General features: G+C 35.9%; 1 protein-coding gene and 1 long non-coding RNA gene across 3 annotated transcripts in view; one reads left to right on the top strand and one right to left on the bottom strand.

Annotated features, from left to right (window-relative positions):
* Positions 1–19232, top strand: part of LOC113235778 (protein yippee-like CG15309) — a 108396-nt gene that overhangs the window by 67824 nt on the left and 21340 nt on the right. The window lies entirely within an intron of this gene.
* Positions 16244–18832, bottom strand: LOC113235779. Its single transcript, XR_003310892.1, has 3 exons — positions 18782–18832; positions 18600–18664; positions 16244–16326 (listed from the first exon to the last, which is right to left on the bottom strand). It is a non-coding gene; the product is annotated as an uncharacterized LOC113235779 (long non-coding RNA).

The following is a 19232-nucleotide window of genomic DNA, read 5'->3' as shown; positions in this document are numbered from 1 at the left end:
CTCCGACGATCTAGACTGCACAAACTGTGTGAAAGCATTTTGTACTGCCTCCTGGGAAGAAAACTTCTTGTCACGTAGATAATTGTCCAAATCACGAAAAAAATGGTAGTCCGTTGGAGCAAGGTCTGGTGAATACGGAGGATGACGAATGGTTTCTAACTGCAGTTCCTGAAGGGTCAAAATGGTTTCTCGTGCTGTGTAAGGTCTCGCGTTGTCGTGGAGCAATAATGGTGAAGATCGATTCATGAGTCGGGGCTGTTTTACTGCTAGTTTTGTCAACATGGTTCGGAGTTCGGCACAATAGACATCTGCCGTTATTGCTTGACCAGATCGGAGAAAACTATAGTGAATAACACCATGCTGAGACCACCAAACAGTTACCATTACCTTTTTATTGGTAAGTTTTGCTTTAGGACACTGTTGTGGCATTTGACCTGGGGTCAGCCATTGCATTTTTCTTTTCCGGTTATCATAAAGAATCCACTTTTCATCACATGTTACAATTCGATCCAATATTCCTTCATTTCTGTACCGGTTCAACAAGGCAACACAAGTTTCAACACGCGTTTCTTTCTGCAGATCAGTCAAATCATGAGGCACCCATTTTTCGTATTTTTTTATTTTATTGATTTGACGCAAGTGAGTCAATATTGTGGGTAAGGTAACGTTAAACCATGCCGCTAATTCCTGGGTAGTTTGACTAGGATCGGCTTCCACTATCTCTCTTAATTCATCGTTATTCACCTGTGTGGGCGGTCTTCCTCGTGGCTGGTTCTTTAAGTCGAAATTTCCATCACGAAAGCGTTTAAACCAAAATCGCACGGTGCGTTCATTAGTAGACCCCTCTCCAAACGCAGCATTGATATTGCGGGCTGTTTCTGCCGCGTTAGTTCCGCGTCGGAACTCGTATTCAAAAATCACTCGAATCGAATTTTCGCAGTATCCATCTTTCTTGTCTAAATTGAATAACAAAAACAATTGAAAGTCGATATTCAAATGTGTCAAATTTAAAAAAAAAATCACAGAAACCATTTGAAAAAAGTTTCATTCGAAAACCTCAAACCATGAAGATTCTATGAAAATTCAAAGAACCTATTGCAATAAAACGGCAATTTCATACTTTAACCCCTAATATTACCAATCATCCAGTACCAGCAATCACACATATCAGTAGAGAAACAGAGAGACCAGGGTTAGTTTTCTAAGTACCGCTATCTATAACGATGAAGGAGAATCATGATGAAACTTGAGTGTTGAAAAAGTCCAGTACTTAATTCGCACTATGACGGACTAAGGCCTTGACCCTTCTTAAAAGAGACCTGTGCCCAGCCGTAGGGCGTAATTATGTGAATTAATGTTTGTACAAGGGTAAACAAAATGGATTTCCAACTCATGAATTAATTCGCGGCGCATTACACGCGAAGTCGATTCTAGAAGCATTCAGTATAACCGAAGGACGACAGTCACGCTAACTCGTTTTGGTCAATATTATACAGGATGTTACAACAGACTATAATAATGCTTTGACATTGGAAAGTATTCCTCACTAACGTTAGTGTTAACCATCTTCTTAACGTACCTCTCCACTACTGCAAGTTGGCCGTCAATATGGCAAACTTGTCCATGGCCAAACCAAACGGTTATTCTGCGCTCGTGACTCCAGTCCACCACTCCCATTGCGTAACCATGACATTTTACGTCTTCCAGCGCGTCTTTTGCTTTCAACCTTTCCCATCATTAGAAGTTGAAGCAGTCGGTACCCATCGTGTTCCTCTCCTATAGCACGCCCTTCTGTCGGAAGTCCCCAGTAGCGCCCTGAGCCGAGGTCCGTGCCCACTTGGGCGCCCTCAGGCACGCTAACCTATCGTGTCGAAGCACGTGACCGAGATATGCGATTTTGAGTTCCTGGATAGTACGCATCAGCTGAAGTGAGGAATGCGCCGTAGTATTGTCTTGTTCCTGACTTTCTGCATGTAGCTAATGCGAAGCATGCGGCGGTACAAAACATCTCGAATGCATTGAGGGAGACTCCGCGTCGCCTCTAGGGTAGCACGATAAGACGGTACCTGCGCGAGAGCGACATAAAGTGCGAGATCTCTATGCGAGAACAGCAGTATCTCGTGCTTTATGTCGCTCTCGCGCTATTCGCGCCCTACTGGTTTCTGGTTTGATAATCCGTGCCTGCTGTCATACATAATGATTGGCCAGATATAAGAGCGATTAGTGTTAACTAGGAAAAAAATATTTGCGAATTTTTTGTCATTATTATCTTGATGAGCATTGTGTTAAAAAGACACATGTATATTATTTATCTCTCTACATATCTATAAACCAAGATAATCCCGTAATTAACGTTTCAATACAATTATTAGCAACATTAACACTGTTGTATATAGTTGTTTATTTAGTGTTGTCGCTTCTGTTGTGTCATTGTTATGTAATTTGTAATATTATTACAAATACGTATTGTGTTCAGGAGGTGAAAAATTTGCTTTGCAAAGTTTTATTTTTGATAAGCGATGTTATGGAACAAAAGTTCTTGCTCATGATGTTAGTAATACAGTCCTGCGAGGTTGTTAGTATTTTACAAATAACCCTGTATATAACAATGCGATAAAGAAAAATCGGAATGTAATAAATAATAACTTTATCAGATCAGAGCGGTGATTTCCCAATCAAAGAATGGTTGAGATGTCGATAACGTTTTAATCCCTAGCAGCTAGCACCATAATTTCTGTAATATGCTTCTATATACAAGACGTCTCACGGCTATAGAACACTAAGGTACTTTACTTTAATTATTGTGGATATTTTGCTTTAGAAAGACAAGTTGCCAAACTTGAAAAAACAAACCGATCAAATGTGGAAAAAAAACAGCCTGTATTTTTGTGATACCGATCGAAAGAGTCAATTATAACGATTAATTCCTTTTAATTAACATAGTATCTTAATTTAAAGGAACACCATGAAATATTTAAGTTTATATTTGTTTTTATTTAATTTAACGCACACACTCATAACCCCGCACTATGGAAACCCTGTATCGCGTATGTCATGGACACACACATAGACATCCACAAATGACACCCAAACTCATGAGAGAAATAAGTGTAGGCCTTACAAATCTCTGCGTGACAGTCCAGCATGTTAACCGTTCAACCACGGTTAAAATGTATATTAATATTCATATTACAAGATGGGTCTCCGGCTAGTAACAGTTAGAGAATAGAAAAAAAAACATACAAAGATCAAACACAACGACGACGACATCGCCATCTCTGAAGTCCCGAGTTCGATCCCTGGCCGGGTCAATGTAGAAAACTTTTCTTTATTGTCTCGGGTCTGGATGTTCGTGGTACCGTCGTTGTTTCTGATTTTCATGACACAAGTGGTTTAGTTACTTACTTTGGGAGCAATGTATATGATGTTGTCTAATTTATTTATTTAAACACAAAAAAGAATCCTACAATCTGACAGGACTCGAATCTGTATGCCAATCTCGGGCAAAAAAAAGCCTTTAAAACCAAAAACGAATATCTGTAATAAAAGCATTGAAAGATAATAATAATATGTAAGCTCTAACTCGATCTGTGATCAGTAAAGGTAAGATAAAGGGGTAATCTATTTTATTGATTTATGGCATAACTATAGAATACAAACTGTGAAGTTGCTTAAAGTAAAAACACATTACAAAATATATTCTAGAGTTTTTAAAGTCCCCAAGAACTACTTGCTCATTCTTCTCAGAGGAATCTGCCTTACGTATCAGCAGTAGAGTTTAAACAGTACGACGATTTCACGTGTAAATTTGCTTACCATTGCAATGAAGATTATTTGATTATAAATTGGAGCAAATTTGCATTCCTATGACAGCCACACATTGGCATTGCCGAAATAAATAAATTAAAAAAGAAAAAAAAAACTGTTTGAAAAAAAAAATTGTGTTATCGTTTATTTGTAATATTGCTGTTTAATTTCCTCGCAATCGAAGTGAAAAGCAAAGTGTATAACTCGTTCATAAAACTCATTTTACCCTCGAGTTAAGTATCCACCCGAGCCACAGGCGAGAGTGGATGTACTCGTCTCGGGTAAAATGACGCGTTTTATGTACTTGTTGTACAATTTACTATTTGTTCTGCACGTGACTGTAACTGTCGTGCAACTGCCTCTGTGGCCGAGCGATTATCATGCCGGACTGCCACGCAGAGGTCGCAGGTTCGATTCCCGGGCCAGGAGAAATATTTGAATGGCCTACATTTATTTCTCTCGTGAGTTTGGGTGTAATTTGTGGTTGTCTATGTGTGTGTCCATGGCACCCGCGACACAGGGTTTCCCTAGTGCAGGGCTATGTTGGGTATGCTTTATTGTTATTATTATTATTACTATGTGTACCCGTTATTGTAATTATTTCGTACTGTATTTGGGTCTGCAGGAAGAAATTTCTTTTAGAAATAAACAGTACTTTTTGTTTGTGTTCTCCTGTTTGATAAATGTGACTTGTGTTTTCCTGTGCAATAAATGATTAAATAAAATAAAAAGTAAATTAATATCATGGCAGCATATTAAAAGTCATGATAGTCAGTAAAATCAATATTAAAATAAAATATCCTATCTACAATATTTAAAAAATCCTCACAAGTACGTGGAATTACATCTATTTGCCAAGTTTTATTGACATATCCCCCAGTTCGCGACTATACAGGACTTGACACAGAAGATAATAAAAATCGGTTCTCACTACTCAAAGTATATTGAGAGAGAAAAACGCCTTGAATTGGAGAATAGCAAAACCAACCATTAAAATAATTGTTCCTTAACTAAAATTTAGGCGCTATTTATAAAAATGAATGTTCATGCGTCATCAGCCGCTCTTAGAGTTGGATGATTTTCTTCAAAATAAAATGGTACCACTATGGAGGTACCCTCTTCCCAACAAAAAAAAGAATCATGAAAATCGGTTTACAAATACCGGAGTTATCGCGTAGCATACAAAAAAAACATCGAACGTCCAGTCGATTCATCCATCTATCCAATTTAGAACTTCCTCTTTTTTCAAAGTCGGTTAAAAAAATACTATATTACTATTTCCTATAGCTGTGTGACGTTCTATGTATATATAAATACCTCTCGCTAACAGCGTCGTACAGTTAGAACGTCGTAATTAAACGTATTTCTTAAAGAAGGTTCTCTGAAAGTTCTCTCTTTTCTAATTAGAAGAGACACATGTCCAGTATTGGATGTATAATGGGTTGACAACGGTATCTATTAATAAACAATAACATCGTTTAGCCTTGATCCGAATTTAGTTCTATTAAAGATTGAAATCCTATATTCCTTTGTTTATCGTTCGCCATAATAATAGTAAGAAATAAGCGTTGGCTTTTACTGTTTTAGAATATTCAAGGCAACTAGAAGGATAATAAAATACATAAACAAATGTTCATTGTAACTGTTTTACATTACATTCTTAGCACATTTCAATCAAGGCGACGCCCATTTAAAGTTGACATGCGCTGATGCTCGTATTGGATGCTTATGCTCTCCTTTGTTAGTCGTTGTCTCGATTTGTATAAACAACAAGTTTTTCTTCAACAAGAATAAATAATGTAGTAGTAGAGCATAGGTTCCCAAATGTTTAAACTCACCGCCCACCTAGGCAAGATAAAAAAATTTCAACGCACACCACTACAAAAATAATAGAAAACGTATTTTTTATAATATAAAAAATCACAAGGAAAAAAATATATATCTACATATGTAGTGTAGTGTAAATAGATAATTCTGATATTTTCTGCAAATGCGGTAGGTAGCAGCCTCTGGACAGCATCACCGTTCCCAATTGCTTCTGAGGCCCTACCCTAGGACTCCTTGGCGCCCCCTGGAGGGCGCTAGGGATCACTTTGGGAAACTGTAGTAGAGTGTGAAAGATTCCGTTCATGGTAGCACTGCAGTAACGTGAGCTTTAATGTGATTGAAAAGCAACGGAACTGGTCAAATTACAAGCACATGGGACTTATCCACTTATGTCTCAGGATGACAGGCGCAGTGGCAGTGCTCCGCAGATCTTGTGGCATTGCAACTGCTATGGACAGGCGTGTCGCTTACTACAAGACGCACGTCTTGTTCATCCCGTCACTTGGTATTATAAGAAAATGATGAAAGGACGAATTATTTGACGGCCTCCGTGGTCGACTGGCTCGCACACCGGTTTTCATAGTGTCGTCATCACTGAGGTCCCAGGTTCGATCCCCGGCCGGGTCAGTGTAGAAACTAACAGCCTCCGTGTCCGAACGGTTACCACGCCGAACTGCCACGCAGAGGTCCCAGGTTCGATTTCCGGGCCGGGAGAAATATTTGTATGGCCTACATTTATTTCTTTCGTGAGTTTAGGTGTCATTTGTGATTGTCTATGTGTGTGTCCATGGCACCCGCGACACAGGGTTTTCTCTAGTGCGGGGCTATGTTGAGTGTGTGCGTTATTATTATTATTAACTTTTCTATATTATGTCGGGTCTGGGTGTTTGCGGTACCGGTGTTGTTTCCGATTTCCACAACACAAGTGCTTTAGCTACTTATTTTGGGATCAGAGCAACGTTGTGACGTTGTCTAATATTTATTATATTTATTTATTATTAATAAATTGTAAGTACTATTGATATTGCGCTTTCATGTCAACTCCCCAACTACGTAGTAAATTATCAAGCGTGACACAGTTTCGCCACTATCGGTACATGTAAATAGAGAGGTCTGTACTGACAATCGGCAAGCCCCTAATTGTGTATATCTTGTTTTGTTCAATTATCTCTTGATTTGAACTCGATTTCCTGACAAATTTGTTTATAATTATATCAACGTATGGAATAGAAATAACATTATTACTGTGGATGCATTATTGTTCTCAATGGCCTTATACATATTTATGATTCTAATAGCCTACATATTTTTTTATTTAGTAGCAGTAGAGCTCCTTGTGAGTTCGTCCAGGAAAGTATTGTCACCATATTTTTTCCCACCATATTTGTCACTATTTCTGCCGTCAAGCGTGTGATCATTAGTGCGTTTCGGTTTTCAAGAGTAGGGTGCTGGTGAAACAAGCACATGGGACTTGTCAGCTTTATGCCGCAGGATGACGGGCGCAGTGACATCGTCCTTCAGATCTTTAATCTCAAGTTCTGAGTGGCACTGCAGCTGTTATGGATAAGCGTGTCGCTTAAAACCAAGCGTAAGACTTGTTCGTCCCGTCACTGGATATCATAAAAAAAAATTCGTAATAAGAATTTTGAATCTTATGGTCTAAAAGAATTATAGTCCTAATTAGTGTGTTAGTGATAGTAAGTAGATTAACGTCATTGGAAATAAATATCTTAAAAATTTGATGACAAATGTAGGATATAGCTAAAGCACGCAATTTACAGTACAGTGTGGTAACTGAGTGGATAATGAGCAAATCTAAAGCAGTTCTGAGACCCGATTCCGATCACGCAAAGTTACCTTTGTTATAAACTTATAACAATGAAACGCCTGAGACCGTTATTTCTTATACCTGTGTCCTAAATCAGGAAACATGTTTCGCTTGTGCTTCTTTCCTTACTTTGATTTACTGTTCACGCAGATATTGAAGGCGCTGTTTTTCATTTTATATTGAGCCTTAAATTTCTTGACCTACTTTGTTAAGTGTGCTGATGTTTACAAGTTTTGTTTAATGTTTATAATATTCGTTACTTTCCTTCTCATAGTGTATCCTTTACAGCATTCACAACAACGTCGCATGATATTTGACTCTGGTGTGATTCGTACAGTTCTAATAAATGTCAAACCAAAATTAGATTCTCGCAACAACGTCACCTGATTGTGCGATACGACCAACTGTAGTAACAAATATTTACTGTTGTCAACCACATCCTGATTTGAATAAGTCATAAATCAACCATTGACACACTTTCGTTTTGTGTCAAAGACGAAAGTATGAAAGTACACAAAAATACTCTGAAAGCATTTGCAGTGCCACTATTTAAATCGCAAAGCACTGGGGCACTGCCAGTGCGCTCGTCAGCTTGAGACGTAAGTTGACAAGTCCCATGCGCCTGTAATTTCTCTAGCTTTAACACCTGGTTTAGCACTTATAAACTTGATTGATCAGGATATTTGCAGAACAATTGTAAAAGATACGAACGTTAAAGAGAAGGCATATTTATTTTCGGTTTTATGACTGCGATTGTAAATAAGAAGATCGTAAATTTTTTTCCAAGAGGATTGCAATTGGCTTAAAAAGAATCGTATGCAATACAAAGTGGTATTGTAGAAATTACGAATCTATCACAATCTTACATTTTTGTACAGCTTTTTCACGTAGGCCAATACTAGGATGTCGGAAAAGTATCTTGAGAAATCACAAATTGAAAAATTTCCCAAGCCATTATATCTGAAAACACAATGGTACATGTACTTGCTGCAATTGATCGAACAATGCACAGCAATGACCTAAGACATCGAGCTGTTTCGAAAGCTGACGAAAAACAATCGATACGAAGTAGAAACGTCAGAGGTCAAACGCTAATGACTGTCTCAAGTCAAGTCTACGAGGGTGTAGTTCGAATTCGAACGTGGTTGATGTGATACTTGTTGTACTGAAACTATGAAAAGTGATTTTTTTATAGACATGTTGTTTTGTGTTGTGATCCTGACAATGGAGTAAAACTCATTGAAATCTACTTCTGTACAACATTTAATGCCATTTTTGGTAACATCATTTATATCGAAATTAATGTTTTTTAAATTTAATTATAAAAATAAGTGCGCATTTGACATCCATCTCACCTGATGGAAAGTGATGATGAGTCCGCAGGTAGGGAATTCCACTCTCTTGCCGTTCGCCACATAAATGTGGAAGCGGTACTCTTTGTGCGAACGCTGGGAATATCCACAACATCCCAGCCCACGTCTAGTCCCCCGATGAAGGGAAGGCGAAATCAATGTAATATATCCTGTACAATACCGATAAGCAGGCGACTTTACGTCGGTGTTCAAGGCTCTACAGCTTCGCCTCTAGTAATTCCGAGTCACCTATAAGCCTCTTGGTTGCTAGATATTCCTAAGTTTATCCATCGTACGTGTTCACTTACATTATTTTATCTTCCTTGTCACGCAGGAAAATAATTATGGCATTAATATACTTTAAGCTAAGTCTGTCATTCACACCAATATCCAGTTTTAACGAAACATATAATTCGCTATAATAACGTTTAAGTTTGTTTATAACTGTTATCAGCGAAGCAGATCAAAATTGCGTCAGTTGAAATGGGTCCGCTCTACGTGTATTTCAACTGTTGCGAAATTAAACGCCGATTCTGTTGTTGTCACTCGAAGTTTGTTAGTAACTAAAGCATTCAAGTATTGTAACTTATCTATACTAATATCGTCACCTTACTTTCTCAAACTCATATCTTAAAGACCAAAGTTACTGAAATGCAAAAAATGGATTGTACATACAAATTTTGCAGGCTGATTTCAAATAACATTTCCTTCATATTCACACACTGGCTTTTATCTATTCTTAAAGTGATGCATCCACATTATAAAATCTTAAAAGGAGTGAAATAGGGGATGCGAATTTGGTCCATCCAAACCTATAAAAGACTATGAAAATTAGTATAGTACAGTCGAAGTACTTATTCTACGCAATCGGAGTCGCGGGCATCAGCTAGTTACATAATAAAGTACATCCTAGGAAATTATGACGAGAAATATGTCCTCAAAATGTTGTGATCTGAATTGATAGTATAATGACTATATGGATACGAATCTTTTATTCGAATAAGGTCTAGGAAAAATATACTTTAAACTTTTAGTACAAACATTAATCTCAAGTTTTTAAAACATAGTTCTAGAGTTATAAAAGTTAAAATACTAACGACTTACGTAAGTCAGGGTCCTGAATGTTCCCAAACTCCACAGATTATAAAAAAATCTGTATTGTGGCCGATCGAAATTCGATTCTTTGTGGGAGAATTTGTACCCAGTATTATGTCCCCTTTGAAGACCTTTCGAAGTTTCCAGACTTTCTTTTAATACAAACTTTCTAACAATTAAATCTAATTTTAACACATTAACTCATTTACAGTAATTGTAGGCATTGACTAAACGATTCTCATTTTATTTATGGAGATATGTAAATTGATGTTAATATAGTTAATTAATTAATTACACGTTAGCAAAATTATAGCGTAGAAATATTTGTATAGATTGTAATCAGTTTCGTAAGTACGTCGCATTGATATGTTGTAATTTTTATAAAGACCAAACATACTTATCTACACGGGGCATAAGTGTTTATGAACTCGTTTAAAATTTTCATTATTTAAACCAAATTAGAATTCTAACAACACAGCCAATGGTGCATTGTACTCAAATGTATAAACCGCTTATTCATTAACAATGCATATCACACAATCATTCATTCATTACTTTCCCTCTGTTCGCTTAAATTCATCTAAAGTCCATGTTGTAATAAAATATGCGATTAGCCTACACGAGGTCGATGAACGGTGACCGCAAAAACACACTGTTTATACTGATATCAAAATAGCTTCAAAATTTACTACGACTTTCGCGAAAACAAGTGCGTTGGTGAATCCAAAATAGATGCTTGGAATTTATTTGATTGATCACCTCTAATGCAGGTAATTACACATTTACTTGTTGTTGTTGCGTTTATTGGTGAATTATATGATGGATTTATTAATCATTACTTCTTACTGTTCGACTTGAGAACGTCTGCTGCGAACACAAACTGACTTCACTTTTACGCTGAATTATTTTATATCTATTACGAATGTTAACTGGATGGATTTTTAAATTTAATTGCCAGTGCAAAATTTGTATATTTCAGTCAGGAAACAAGTTGTCTCATAAATTTGGGTTTACATTAAATTTTCATATAATCAAGTAATATTTTTTATTATTTTTGTGACTAAAGGAATATACTAACTTGGACTCCGTAATTGAAGCCTTATTATTTCCTTGTAATATTATTCATCTCGATTATTACCCATTGAACATTAATAAATACTATAGGAGCCTTAATAACACGATTCACATCTACATTACGATTCCAATGTTATAGAACAATATTATAACGTAAATGTTCCAAATTGATATAGGAAGGTATGTGATCTTAATATACTACCTATATGTATACCTACGTTGTTTTGCTTCACGTGTTATGTAAGACAAATCTGAAACCTTACAAAGTGACCTTACGGTGCCCTTGAAACTGTTATGTTGTGTTCAAATTCTTTTTTAACTATTATTACGTTTGTTTAGACTATATATTCTTCATGTCGTTGATACAACTCTAATGTGATATTGAAGATTATGAAATTATCAAAGAAAAATCATTTTTAACGTGTTTTACATAAAACAAAAGTCCGAATCGACTTCCCTGTTGCACCCCAGCACGATTTTATAGCATATACAAACAAAATAACCGTGAACCATGTTAGATCGTGACTACATCTCATACATTCTGACATAAAACCGTAACTAAACGCGTAACATGCTTCGCACCATACAGAATTAATAAATATAGCAACACCAATTACACGAAGGCCTTCGTCAAGTCATAATAGGGCGTTAGCCCTTAATTAAACTTTTTATTGCCTTTGGAAGTTTCCAATCAACCGTCAGAGTTTTTGATGCATGTTTTTTTAACTTTTATGATGCACTTACTTTTTTACTCGTAAAATTTATGCCATTATAAGATTTACCGACGTAAATTTCTAAATATATTATCAAATTAGATGTAGTAAACGTTATTTTTACACATTGTTTTCAAGTCATGATAACCAATTTACGAACGCTCCCTTAGATTGACAGCCACAATTGACAGTGACAAGAATTTAATACAAGAAACAGCGTCATATCCAATAAATAATACACGGATCGCAGAAGCTGCTGAGAAAACCTATTTTCCCTTTTAGATAACATTATAGGAGCCCGCAGCGAATGTACCTTATGTACATTCACTGAGAACAACGGAACTAAAGCATTGTCTTATGCGTGGTTTATATTTCAATGTCTGTTGAATCATTGCGTCGGAGCAGTCACGTTGATACCCACTGCGCGTGCTGTTTACATTGACTCGGTGAATCAACTACTTGTATTTTGTATTCAGTGTGAATCAAATGCCCAGTAATTTGTGAAATTTTCACAGCGACTTCGTTCTCAGAAAACAGAAGTGTCGTATTATGTTTTTCAGTAATATGTTTTATCTAAACATATCACTGAAAGTCAGGTATTCCGATCCGTTTAGTTCTATCGGCTGATTCCAGCAGCTATTCTTTTTTTATTGCAATTCTTCAAAGTTCTAATAAAGCTTAAAAATATTTATAATTATTTTCCTTGTTTCTAAGCAACGTCATATTCGTATTACAAATGTTATTATCTTTTATGTAATAAAAATGTGTTGGTACAAATTAGTAAACAACATTTTCATAGTCCCTACTTATTTCGTAAGGTCATAAACCTTATAACAAAATACCCGTTATTGCGCAATCATATTATGATTCTATGTTATTCATCTTTTAACTCTAAATTTAACGCAAAGTTCTATCTCATTTCGAATTCAAGTCACGTCCTCGTAAAGATACTATCATTTTACTTGAAATGTATGACTCAACTTTAACGAACAACTTCAATTGGACAAAGTTGTTCCCTGCTTTGTTTTCTAGTGCTCCTTCCCAATAATACAATTTAAAACTTCCGTTACAATCGTTTTGGATTAAAACTTTTTGTGTTCTTAATCTGTTGAAGTGATTTAGTATACATAGGAACTTTTAGTAACAGCAATATCAACAACACCACAACTCATTTTATGTCTCATAGTTGGGTTCAGTGTTTCTCTAAGGAGATAGTTTAGGTTTATTGTACACTGGGCCAGTTCCGTTTGCGTACTTCAGTCATAACTACCAAGTGACGGGACGAACAAGTCGTGCGCCTGGTTGCAATTTGCAGTGCCACTTAGAGCTTTAAATTACAAAATCTGAGCACTGCCACTGCTCCCGCCACTTTGAGACACAAGTTGTCAAGTCCCACGCGCCTATAATTTCACCACCACCCTTACCCTTCAAAACCAGAACGCACTAATGCTAACATTACCGATTGGCGGTAGAAATGAGTAAAGTGGCAGTACTTCCCTCAGCTGAAAGTGCCGATATAAAGAAAGCCGGTATACATAATACACCGGTATAAAAGAAGCCTTTTCACTGTGACGTATTCAGCTATCGATTTTAACCAACTGTAGGTGTACCAGGCTTACTGATTAGTGTGACCCAGTTGAGGAGTCACTTGGATTTGCTCCAAATGCCGGATAATCCCACATATGCTTAAATGAAGACCGTTCGCCCATTAGCTAAGTTATATCTATTAGTTCAGATTACGGATATACATTACTATATAAACTAAGTTAATTAAATATGTTTAGTAGAAAAAATATTAAGGATTTTACTTTCATTAAGTCTCTGTGGAGCTACAAGTTGATGGTTATTTTGGCTTTACGAAATACACCAGCACGTTTAGCGGAAAAAATAAGTGAGAATATAAAATAGTAACGTTTATATTTTAATAAATAAGTATTAGACATAAAGTCGCAATTAAATTAATACTTAGTATAGCCTTACTTAACCTTTATTGTTAAAAATCGAAATTTAATAAAATTTAAGTTTAGATTTTTTTTAATTGTAACGGTTTCACATTGATTAAATCAAAACTGTTGAAATAAAAAAAACTACGAAATTTACAAAGATGCAAAATCACCTCGAACCATTAGACAAATAATTACAATGGGCTAATTATTTATTTTCAAATTAGTCGTAAAATAAAATTAAGAAAAGTTATCGGCCAGACTTTTAAAAAGCACTGCATTATTTTGGGGTTGTTGCTATCAGTTAAATGTGCCGGTGTGTGTATGAAATGAGTTTTTAAGAGTCGGATTTTATAACGTTGTTTTATTTATTTGAGAGCTGCATGATTAATATAAGTCGATTTTTATAACTTTCCGATTATTGACGTTTTAATAAATATTACATTAATAGCAGATACATAAACTACCAGACATAAATAAGCGTAACTAATAATGAAAGAAGACACTGATTTCCGTAACACAGCTCATTGAACCTGGCTCGGAACCCAGGGCCTTCCAATGAAAAGTAACATTTCTGTTCAAATGAAGAATTATTATTATTCGAAAATAGTTTCGCTGGACAAGGCTTTTGCTTTTGCAAAAGATAATCGTCAAATCTTTAGCGTTTGCCTATAATACACAGACGTGACGACCATAATTATCTACATCAATATTTGTGTAGGCAGGTTCATGTCGCATGCGTTAACTTAGTATGCAACACGTCTCTTTGTAATTTTATGTCAGTGATGTCAGTCTGTCATGTTGGTATAAGTCTGGCAATATTAATCGTTATGCTATATTGTACTAAACTACTTTTTTTTCTATATCGCTTGTTAATGTATGTGGTAAATTTTGAAACGACAATAATTTGTAACTTTTGCTTCACATTTTTTTTTATGATATCAAATGACGAGACAAACAAGTCGTGTGCCTGGTTGTAAGCGACACGCCTGTCCTTAGCAGTTACAGTACCACTCAGAACTTTAAATCATAAAGGACCACTAGGGCGCGACTTGCGCGAGAGCGACATAAACACGAGAGCGACAAAAACGCGAGAGCGACATAAACGCGAGAGTGATATAAAGCGCGGGATTTCTATGCGAAAAATAGCAGTGCCTAGAGCTTTATGTCCATTGACTTACAAATAAATGGACGACGGGTCTAATACAAAAACCACAAAAAAAATGTCCCAAGTCAACCTATTTAAACGTAGTGACATGTAAAGGAATATGAAAAAGCTCAACCGTTGAATTTAAATTGTAATGTCATCGCAGTACTGTCTAATTTTGCTTACTTTTTAGCGCGGACACGACGTCCATATAATTGTAAGTCAATGTTTATGTCGCTCTCGCGCAAGTCGAGAATCGATAAATATCGATATAACTTAGATAAGTTCATTTGGTCACATAACGTCGCCTTACTTTCTCAAACTCGTATCTTAATGCACAAAGTTACTGAAATGTAAAAAATGCATTGTGTAAGTATACAAATTGTGCAGGCTGATTTCACTCACATTTCCTTCATATTCACACACTGGCTTTTACCTGTCATTAAAGTAATGCAACTAAATTAACGCCCTTGATAAGAAATTTAAAATAAATAGAAAACTTTGCCATCTCCAGAATAATCACTCTTTATAAGATACGTGTGTCTAAGGAGCTGTCTTGGATAGCTACATTGTAATATGTAATAGCATTTAAAATGATAAAACCGCGGCGCAATTCACAACAAAAGCTATATTATAATTCTTCATAAAACACGACAAGTCAAAACTGGCGTGTGCAAGAAATGAACTGCGCAGCTATTCAGTCCTACGCATTAGTTGAAACTAAAAATATAAATGATGAACTGAAAACATGATAATAATGACTGATAGTGTTATGAAGAAAATGTTCTCGTGATATCCTGATTTGTTAAATTGAATTAGATACGATGTTAATAAAAAAACTGTTTATGTATACAACGCGTTGATATTAGATAGAATTAGACTAAATACTGTTCATTCACACACGCATGCACGCATTAAACACACGCCAGATCTTTAAAAATAAAAAATACTTTATGTTACTTTATATTAAACAAAAAGGCCGTAAGGCCGTTGAAGGCACCGTAGTATGTGGATACAAAGTAGAGACGAGTGTCTTGTCAATTATATACCTTATTCACTAACTATACAGGCTAAGTGTGTAAGGAGCAATTTTTACCATGTACGTAAAATAGAACAGGCAGAGAATGGATATATACGAATCTAGAGTTAGTATATTATTATTAAATTTATTCTTCTTCAGCCCACTCCACTCTCTTCATTATATTCGCGAGCGGGTATTGGTCCTCCCAATATAGCATGTGGAGTAGAGAAACTAAAGCAGGAGGTAGATAGTCGGTACCCTTTATTCGGCCGCAAGCTCCCACCTGTACGACTAAGAGCTTCCTTCGACACATTACCCCAACCGAAAGTCCCCGGGCACGAGTTGCAGTGGTCAATATGGAAATCCCTGAATCGCCTCAGATCAGAGATTGGCCGACGTAGAGACAACATGGTAAAATGGGGATATATCAATCCGACTCAAAACTTTGCATCTCCCACACAAAGTATGTCTCACTTATTCTCGTGCCCACTGTGTCCGACCAGCTGCACCCGCGAAGACCTGTTAAAAGCAACAGATAGGGGCATAGAGATGGCTGCTTACTGGGCCAAAGAAATTTAACACAGGTTTTCTACTGGTTTTTGGTTTTGACTCGACAAGAAGAAGAATTTTATTTTAATTATAATTTTATTTATGCAGTTTAAATTTTTTCAAAAAACTGCACATACAACTTTGTGTGAAACTACTTAATAATAAAGAATGTAAGAATTTGTTTTTTCAAACAAACCGTTATTTTATAAAATTTCAACAGGGAAGATGGTTTGGGATCCAGTATTTCCTCTGATGAAAAATCCCAAAACAGACATAAGACTGCAGTACTAATTAATATGTCTTAGTTTATTCTAATTTCTGTGATTAATTAATAATAAATTGAACTTAATAAAAATTCATTCAATAAAATAATTTGTAAAACTTATTGTAGCGTAAATTGGAATGTTTTCTTTGTAAAATTTAAAAATGAGGTATTTAATTAATAACTATTGTAACTATAGTGGAAAAAATAGGGTGGTTTGCATTAATATTAGACGTAACTGGTTGAAGACTATACCACCTCAGTCAAGCGTGACCATGGGACCTGTAAAAGGCCCGAAACGTGGGTTTGTTTGAAAAACCAAATATACGCGATTTAAATCCGGAGAAATAGTTTTATTTCTTATGTGTAACAATCGCGAAAATCTAAGAACTCGATAAAAAATGTTGTTGCTAAAAATTTTGAAACGTACATCGTTCTAAAGGATTTGTTGACAGCAAATTGCATTTGTAAATATGTATAAAATTCGTCAAACACGCCGCTCAGTAATGTTTATATTTATTTACTTCCAACATTTAATTTGCATTTCAATATACGATGAAGCTTGTGGTTGTTAACCCTTTGCTTATTGTCCTTTTTACCTTTTCGGAAATAACGAGGTCATTCCACTTTTGTTGTCTGTCAACTTGTACAATACTCTACATACCGACTGGTGTGCACATTTATGATAATCAATGCACCTACATGAAATGTAGCTGCGAAGGTATGTACATTTTTTACATACTTTCACGAAGTACTTGCCGTGAGAAATAAAGACAACATTTCTGGTACCTGAGTGAGAAACGTTTCTCACCGGTGCGCTGACTGCGATAAGAGTTTAAATATAATACAAAGATCTCTAACAAGCATTTGAAAAAATTCATAAAATCTGCTGACTTGGTTTGTAACTCAATTGGTTAAGAGCGGCCTAGTCAAATCGAAGGAATTTAGAATAATAATAACTATTATTTGATTTTTAGTTCGGTACTTAATTATGTATAACACGACGTTGCGGACGTGTTGTGTGTCAGTTTAGTGACTACCCTAGTGCACAAATAAATAATGAAGCTCAAGTGCAGGTATTTTGATATACGACTCGTTAGTAATTTACTAATTCTGGCATTTGAATGAGAAATTAGTAAAATCATTTTCGTATTCAAATGATCATCATTAGTAATTAGTATTATTAATCCATAGATTCAATAGAGCATTTTTGCCTAGCCCTCTCTTTCATATGGTAAATACCGTAAATGTGACGGGAACAGGGACGTTTTGATACGGACATGGTGAATGATCTGGTGGAGTTTTATCATTCGACTCGAGTAGAATGATTGTGCTTGAATACGATTTAGACGAATGATTTGCCCATTCGAGTGATTAGTATTAGTAACGTTCAAAGTCGCGCATCTTTACGCGTGAAATGTCGAGGTAATTAAAACACGATTTATACACGATTAAGTTCCGAACTCAAAATCAAATAATGTGTGAAAATCTTGAAAGTTTAAATCAAAGTAAACGTACCTATGTTGCGAATTAAAGAAAAATAGTTACGTAAAAAAATGGCGTGTCGTTTTGGCTCTGCAACAACTTTTTAGGGATGATCTCTGACAATTTAATAAAAGTTGAGAACCCGTAGTTCATTTTATATCGGCAGTCAAATAGAAAAATGTGAAACAGTTGAAAGCCGGTTGGCTGTCAATCGCAGAAGCAATGAGTGCAAAGCGTGTTATTATAACGCTGAACACAAAGCTACACGATAGTCGTGTTCAACTAATAATGAAGACGCTGCTAAGATTGTGGATTATATGGGTGATTTATATAAAAACAATTGACGCGTGATCATGTTTCCCGCTTTCGTGATTCCATGTGTAAAGTAACAGTGATTTATTCTTTCGCGTTTACTCACGTGTTTAAACAGATAAGTATCTATGAAAACACATTAAACAGGTTAGAAATATTCACTACTGTTTAGCCGAACACTTACCGGTGAATTGTAGAAACACCCAAACTAGAACTTAACTTTCAAACCCATTGTGGATTTCGTGTTTTCTGTGGACAAAGTTCCGGTCCATAAAAAGTTTTAGTAAAGAATCGCGTGGTATGAAAACATCAACTTCAATCTATGGAATCTTAGCATGAAGTTGTTTAACCCGGTGGTCAACGTACTGCGAGCGAAGCGCGTCGGCCTTGCCGGTCCGTTGCTGCTCGTAGCGGCGCCTACCACCATATTGCACAACTGGATATTATTTTAGGTCTAGTCTGAACTAATTATGAATCACGCCTTGTGCGTTCACTGTGTTTAAAAGCATTCTATATTCTATATGATCTTTTTATATCAGATTTGAAATCGAAATCAGCGGCATTCATTAACGTCAGCACGGCTGTCACTATTGACATCGCTGATGTAATCTTTTTAGGACGAAGGAGCATAGGCAAGTTGATAACTTCGTTTAGGGCGTTTTTGCTTTACTTTTGTCATTCTATGTTGGAGATACTAATTCTTTCATAATAAAATACACTAAAATATTCAATTAAATTCATTTATTGGCTTTGTCACAAAGAAATGTTACTTTTGGCAAGTCATAATACTTTTATAAAATGAGAAGTACCTGAAAAT

The sequence above is a fragment of the Hyposmocoma kahamanoa genome, unplaced genomic scaffold, assembly GCF_003589595.1.
Source record: "Hyposmocoma kahamanoa isolate Upper Pololo Valley unplaced genomic scaffold, ASM358959v1 88, whole genome shotgun sequence".
In the NCBI taxonomy this organism is placed as follows: Eukaryota; Metazoa; Arthropoda; class Insecta; order Lepidoptera; family Cosmopterigidae; genus Hyposmocoma; species Hyposmocoma kahamanoa.
This window is presented reverse-complemented; position numbering and strand designations above follow the sequence as displayed.